Source organism: Triticum dicoccoides, chromosome 5B (genome assembly GCF_002162155.2).
Source record: "Triticum dicoccoides isolate Atlit2015 ecotype Zavitan chromosome 5B, WEW_v2.0, whole genome shotgun sequence".
In the NCBI taxonomy this organism is placed as follows: domain Eukaryota; kingdom Viridiplantae; phylum Streptophyta; class Magnoliopsida; order Poales; family Poaceae; genus Triticum; species Triticum dicoccoides.
In genome coordinates, this window is record NC_041389.1 from 591,850,264 (window position 1) to 591,857,815 (window position 7,552).

Consider the following 7,552-nt stretch of genomic DNA (forward strand, 5'->3'; position numbering starts at 1 on the left):
TCAATAGGAGATACAAGAACCGGTGGTTCAGCTAGCAGTCTCTTAAGTGCCTCAAACGCCTCACTAGCAGCATCACTCCAGACAAAATGATCTGTCTTCTTCATCATCTGATAAAGAGGAATAGCCTTTTCTCACATACGACTTATAACCCGACTCAAAGCCGCTATACGACCCGCCAAATGTTGTACGTCATTGATACATGCCGGCTTAGCCAAAGAAGTGATAGCCTTAATCTTCTCCGGGTTAGCCTCAATGCCTGTCTCAGAGACCAGGAAACCCAATAGTTTGCATGATGGCACGCCAAAGACACACTTGGCTGCGTTGAGCATCATTTTATAGACCCGGAGATCATCTATCAAAGTCTCTTTCTTCCTAGATTTCACAACAATATCATCCACATAGGCATGAACATTGCGTCCAATCTGGTCATGGAGGAAATTCTGAATGCACCGTTGATAAGTCATGTGGGCACTCTTGAGCCCGAAAGGCATCGACACATAGCAGAAGGCTCCAAAGGGAGTGATGAAAGTTGTCTTTTCCTGGTCCTTAACTGCCATCTTGATCTGATGATAACCAGAATAAGCATCCAGAAAGCTCAAATACTCACAACCCGCCGTAGCATCAATAATCTGATCAATACGAGGGAGAGCAAAAGGGTCAGCCGGACAGTCCTTATTAAGGTCTGTATAATACAAACACATACGCCAAGTGCCATTTTTCTTAAGCACCAGCACCGGGTTAGCCAACCACTCCGGATGAAAAACTTCAATGGTGAATCCAATAGCCAAGAGTCGGGCCACCTCTTCATCGATGGCCTTGCGTCTCTCTTTGTTAAAACAAGAAGGAATTGCTTGACCGGTTTAAACTTTGGATCAACATTAAGAGTCTGCTCAGCGAGTTCCACGGTACACCTGGCATGTCAGAAGGTTTCCATGCAAAAATGTCTCGGCTCTCATGGATGAACTCGATGAGCACGCTTTCCTATTTCGGATCCATATTAGCACTAATGTTGAACCACTTGGATGAGTCACCAGGAACAAAATCAACCAACTTAGTATCATCTACCGATTTAAACTTCAACAGGGGGTCATTCTCCATAGGCTTCTTCAAAGGTGTCATATCCGCCGGGTTGACGTTATCTTTATAAAACTTTAACTCTTCAGTGTCACAAGCCGACTTAGTATATGCAACATCACCTTCTTCACAGTCCAGAGCGGTCTTCCTGTCATCGTGCACCATGATGGTGCCTTTATGACCTAGCATTTTAAGCTGCAAATAAACATAACAAGGTCGTGCCATAAATTTGGCATAAGCCGGCCGCCCGAACAGAGCGTGATACGGGCTTTTGATCTTGACCACCTCAAAGGTCAATTTCTCAGATCCGGAATCATGGTCATGTCCAAAGGCCACCTCCATGGTTATCTTACCCACTGGATATGCCGACTTACCAAGCACCACCCCATAGAAAACAGTAGAAGACGTCTTAAGATCTTTGTCAGTCAAATTCATACGACGAAAATTATCATAGTAAAGGATATTGACACTACTGCCCCCATCCATGAGCACCTTTGTAAGCTTATATCCTCCTACCTGAGGAGCAACCACCAATGCCAAAATTGACCCAGATTGTCAACCCGGGGAGGGTGATCCTCACGGCTCCATACGATAGGCTACCCATACCACCTCAAATATCGAGGCACCGCCGGCTCAACTGACTTCACCGCTCGCTTATGGATTTTGTGATCCCGTTTGCATAGACCACTATTCAGCTACTTTGGATTGCTCTGATAACCAGACTGTTGCTGCTGATTCCCTTAGCCAGACTGCTGATTAAAACCACCTTGATTGCCTTGGCCCTAAAAACCAGAACTTGAACTGCCACCTCTAAAACCAGGTCCATGAGAGACGGATTCTGAACCGCCATGCGGCCCATGATTATTCTGGAAAAAAATTAGAGTTTCTATACTCCCTGATGATGAAGCAATCCTTCCATAGATGACTGGTCGGCTTCTCCTGGGTGTCGTGCTTTGGGCAAGGCTGATTCATCATAGCCTCAAGGTTGAACTTTGGCCCCCCAAACCGGGGAGCTGATGTTTTCCCTTTACAATGCTAATTATTACACTGCGTATTGGTGTTAGCCACAAAGTCTAAACCGCCGTCGGCCTTGCGCTTACCGTTGCCACCTTGACTCGCCGTATTATGCTGTCCTTTTGCATTGCCACTCTTTTTCCCTTTGCCAACTTTCTCCTCATCAGACTTAGGGTCTTTAGTATTATTAGAGTCGACATATTTGACGAGAGCCGCCATGAGCTCCCTCATATCATTGCAATTGCGTTTAAGCCGCCCCAGTTTCTGCTTAAGGGGAAGGAAACGACAATTCTTCTCCAACATCAGGACTGCTGAACCAGCATTGATACTGTTCGATGAGTGTATAACAGCCGAGATGCGGCGCACCCAATTGGTTGTTGACTCGCCCTCACCTTGGACGCAAGAGTCTAAATCCAGAATCGACGTAGGCTGCTTGCATGTGTCTTTAAATTTTTGGATAAAATGTGTTTTCAACTCCGCCCATGATCTAATGGAGTTAGCGGGCAACCCTTTCAACTAAGTACGAGCCGACCCATCCAACATCATGGTGAAATACTTAGCACATGAAGCATCACTAACATCCAACATCTCCATAGCCATCTCATATCTCTCAATCCAAGCCTCTGGGGGTTGATCCACCGTGTAGTTAGGCACCTTACGGGGGCCCTTGAAATACTTAGGCAAGCGCTCGTTGCCTTGAGCCGGCACTAAACATGGCACACCCAAGGTTCTAGAGGTCATTCCTGCCTCTACAGATGCTGGCGGATAAACCGGAGATTGTTGTTGAGCCGCCAGCTCAGCCTCACGCCACACTTTGCCCTGGTCCACCAAAGCCTGAGCATCATTACCAGCACGCGGCGGGTCAGACCGACGAGGCTAATTGTGGTGTCGTTCACTGTTCGGTACAGCCGGTGAATCAATGTGTCTGCTATAACTCCGACTTGGACGCGGGGTTGAGTGAACCGTTCACGACTGTATGAATAAGCTGCCTGTTGAGCCACAACCGTCTGAAGAAGTTCTTCGGCTTGTCGTATCTCCATCGCAACTGGTGATTCATCTTGGATAGGGAGAGCCGCCAATCGAGTAGTCGCGGTTATCATGTTATTAAAAGGATTAGAATAATGACCCGGGGGCATTGGAACATGCGGAGGAAGAGTCAAATTCACATGTGGAGGATCTGCTGCTTGTGGCTGAACCGGTGCTCCAGCCGGCGGCGTCTCAACGACCCGATCCATAGCAGGCGGGTTACTGGTTCCTGCCCCAGGCATGTTGAAAAGGTTTCTCGCATCGTAAACCGGGGGTAAACAACTTGCATGCCTTCTATTAAAGAGAACATTTGATGCGTTCTGGTCCAAGCTCAAGCAAAAAAAATCTGCTTGAATCCGCTTTGCTTCCCTCTCCAAGGCGACTCGTTCCGTCGCCATCCGGGTGTTCTCAGTGTTAGGATCCTCCTTAGCTTGAGCTATCTCATCACGTAACTTTGCAACGTCCACATTATGTTGCACTTGGTTCGCCAGGGGTTACCTCCACCATCAGCATTGTTGCCAGAGCCTCCAACAGTTCACATAAAACTTAACCTGGGGGCGCACAGGGCCTCCTGCCTCAGCTATCGTAGCAGTCGCTGAACCGGATATCATTGCTGCCGCAGTCGAAGAATTCTGCCTCGGTTGTGTACCGGACATGAAGATTGCAACCCGGCTCGGTGGCTCATAGGGGTCCGGAATACTGTCGCCATCGGAACAGCCCCCAAGCCTACCATCCTACACTTGATACATGGAGTTGGTCTCGCCGGTTGAGGACTCATCGCCTAAATAGACAACCGTCTCTCCACCGGACATAGATCCTCCTTCCAGATCCACTCCTTGAGTAAAGCCAACAAAGACACGCTTCGCGGCGGCTTGAATCTTGGCGGGTCATGCATGCTGAGTCGTCTCAAAAATGTCGGCGCAGGTGTCCGGCTCAGCTTCCGACTCACCAATCTTGCCGATGAAGACATGAATCCCACCAAAGGGGAGTCGGTACCGTACTCGATTGAGCCAGCCTAGGGGCCCCAAACCGCGTTGTCGATGTAGAGCTTGCCGCGACGACTCTTAGTCATACGGCCCACAGCGTATCCATTGAGCCCTGCGAAGTTGCTCTTAAAGAACTCAAAACCATTGTGCGCTAGCCCCACGGTGGGCGCCAACTGTCGTGGACTTAACACGGTAGATGCCCTAGCAAGAGGACTTAGGTGTGGAGCCGTCACCGCTAGATTAGCTTGAAGGGGTTAAACGGGACAAAGGACACAGAGAGTTTTTACCCAGGTTCGGCCCCTCTCAATGAGGTAAAATCCTACTTGTGCTTTAGGTTGTATTGCTTGGGTTTCGATTACCAGGGAGTGAATACGCTTGACCTAATTCTTGACTTGTTGTTTCCTGAGTTAATCCGCCGCCGGGTCACCCCTTTATATACACAGGTTGATGCCCGGCGGCTTACAGAGTCCCGGCCGGCTCATACACATCGTGTCCGGCTCGGCGACAAAGTAATCTTGCCTTACAATACAAGTTACACATATGGCGGTTTATCCTCTTGGGCCTTAAGTCGCCTCTGGGTCTGGGCCTTCAATAGGCTTGCTTCATAACCCGCCATCGTTTTCCATTAGTCGCCAACGGTATGACCCGGCCCCTCCTAGGTGGGTCATACCTAATAGTTATATCCCCAACACTATACATCTAGACCGACGACCCGGTCAGTGATCGGCCAAAAAATCGAGACCCAGTCGGGCTCCTCAAAGGGGCCTATATGTTTGGACTAACAAACACCCTCATATACTGCCCGTATCTCGGGTGGATATGAGGTGGTCCAGATGCACCCGGGCATGTCTGCCGCATCGGACCGACATAAGAGACCCATACGAACACACGTCGAAACCAGTCGGTCTGATGAGGATGAATTCATCCCGCTGCACCAGTGCACCGCCTGAGGGGCCAAATTCAGCTATTTCAGCCAAATGGTAGCCCCGACCCTAGTCAATCCCACTTCCACCCTCGCCGTCTGCCACCACTACAATCCGCTCGGAGCTCGCCGTCTGTCGGTAGCTATGGCTCGCCAGTGGATCACCACCTATGTCATGCTCACTCCAGAGCAGCGGTTGGAGCTCCTAGTGGATATCCAGGCACAACGCAATGCTCGGATTGCAGCCGACTTGCCTTCGGAATCTTTGGAGCAGGAGGAGGAGCAGGCGCCGGAAGTGGACACGGAGGACTCGGAGCCGGAGGAGGGGAAAGAGAAGGAAGGCAAGGCTGATCCAGTGCCTCCGGCTACCAGATTCAGCATAGGCGACGCGCTGGTCGAGCCTGAGGTCACCGAAGCGAGCAGACGACGAAGCAACAAGCCATCCCCGACTCCATCTAGTTGGAGCTTAAGGTGGAGGCAAATCCACGCTACCTCCTCGAGGAGCCGAACTCAAGCGAGGAGCCGAAGCTGTGAGTGACTACCAATGACCAGGAGGCCGTGGTACGTCCGACGCTGGCATGGAGGTCGTATACATCGTCGACGACGAGTAGCAGGGTAGTTTTATCTATCTAATGGTGTGTAGCTTTTGTGTTGCATGAGATAGTATGGATTTAATGTATGCGGTTGCAGAAAACGACAAATAATAAGTGACTGGATCCTATCCACGGACGCGTCCAAACACATCATATAAGGTGTCATTTTTATTGTATGCGACTATAGATGTTCTAACAACAGTGGGACTTATTTGATGATAAATTTCTGAAGCGGTGCATGCCTTGGATAGGCAATGCAGCCTCCTAGGGGGGAGGCTGACCCTGCTCAACTCCTTATCCAGCATAGTCTATTATTATATGTCAATGTTTTTACTTACCAAAACTCTCATTGAGAAGCTGGATAAGCGCGGACGCCGTTTCTTTTGGCAAGGAATGCGATGCGATCGAGTGTATAGATCTAAATACATAGGTGGCCTTGGGATTAAAGATCTTCGCAAACAAAATATCAGCTTGTTGGTCAAGTGGTGGTGGAAACTTAACACGCGACAAAGTTTATGGCAGGATGTAATCAAAGCCAAATACTTTAAGAGAGACACGGTAGCTACAGTTAAGGGGAGCTTTAATGACTCCCCCATTTGCAAAACCATCATGAAAGTTAAATAGTACTATATGAGTAGGCGAATTGTCCAACTTAGATCTGGGGATGTGGCTCGAGTATGGAGGGATTCCTTGGATGGAATGCCTCCATTATATACTCGGTTCCCCTAGTTATTTGAGATATGCTATTATCCTAATGACACAGTGGACAAGATAAATGAGGTGAATGCTCTCTTTTTTGTAGAAGGCTACACCCTCCGCTTGATGAGACGTGTAGGAATATGCAACATATCTGAGCAACTTATCTCTGTCTCGGAGTCCAGATCAGATTGGTTGTGGCTTTAGTCCTAAAAAGAATTTTACGACAAAGTCGATGTATGAGTATTTAGAGAAAAACATCTCTCATTGTGACTCTCCTTGGATTTGGAAAGCTAGTATCCCTTCTAAAATTAAGAATTTCCTTTGGCAGCTCTTCCAAGATGCTGTTTTGACTAGGGATGTCATGAGCAGACGGAACTGGCCAGGAAATACTAAGTGTTTCTTTTGTAATGCAAGAGAAACTCCTCAGCACCTGTACTGTAGGTTCGATTTTTGGAACTGCATCCCGCCCCAATAACCTTTGGCAATATTTCTCTTGGTGCTATAAGTTTCTACCTGATGGGGGCTAAGTATTAAACTTTTGGTCTTGCGGCAATCTGCTGGGCGATTTGGAATCGCCGAAACAGAGCTATGCTTAAAAACAAATGGCATAAGCAACCTTTTGAGATTGTTTTCTCCTCTTGTGTATTTCTCAATTACAGGGCAGGAATGATGAAGGGAGGGAACCGTGTTGCGATTGAGCGAGGCGCGATGTTGCTGAAGGACAACGCTTGCAGTATGATGAGGATTTGCACGGTGGCAGTTGACGAATCTGCAACAGACTAGGGGGCGCTTCTTCATTTGCTCGCGTGCTATGCATGGATACTTTATCTTCATTTGGTTCTCTTTTGGGTGTGCTCGAGTGAATTGCAAAAAACACCACATTTGGGGCTTCGTTTGCGGAAAACCACCAGGTCGCTAATCATTTGCAAAAATCACCGCGCATTTGGTAAACCTTTTGCAAAAAGCACTGATCGGATGATTTGGCCCGTTTAATCACTTTATGACAAGTGGAGCCGGATTGTCGGGGGCTGACTTGGCAAAACACTGAACAGTGGGACCATTTTGTGTAAGACAGAAACATGAAGGACAAAAATGTGAAACACTCGAAGGATAAGGCCATGGCTCATGGCCGGCCGTTGCCGGCTCTGCCGCAATCCTCTTCATCGCCAGCGGCCTCGGGCGTCCTAGAGGCAGAGAGAGAGAGAGGAGGAGCAAAGAGAGAGAGGGGGGAAGAGAGA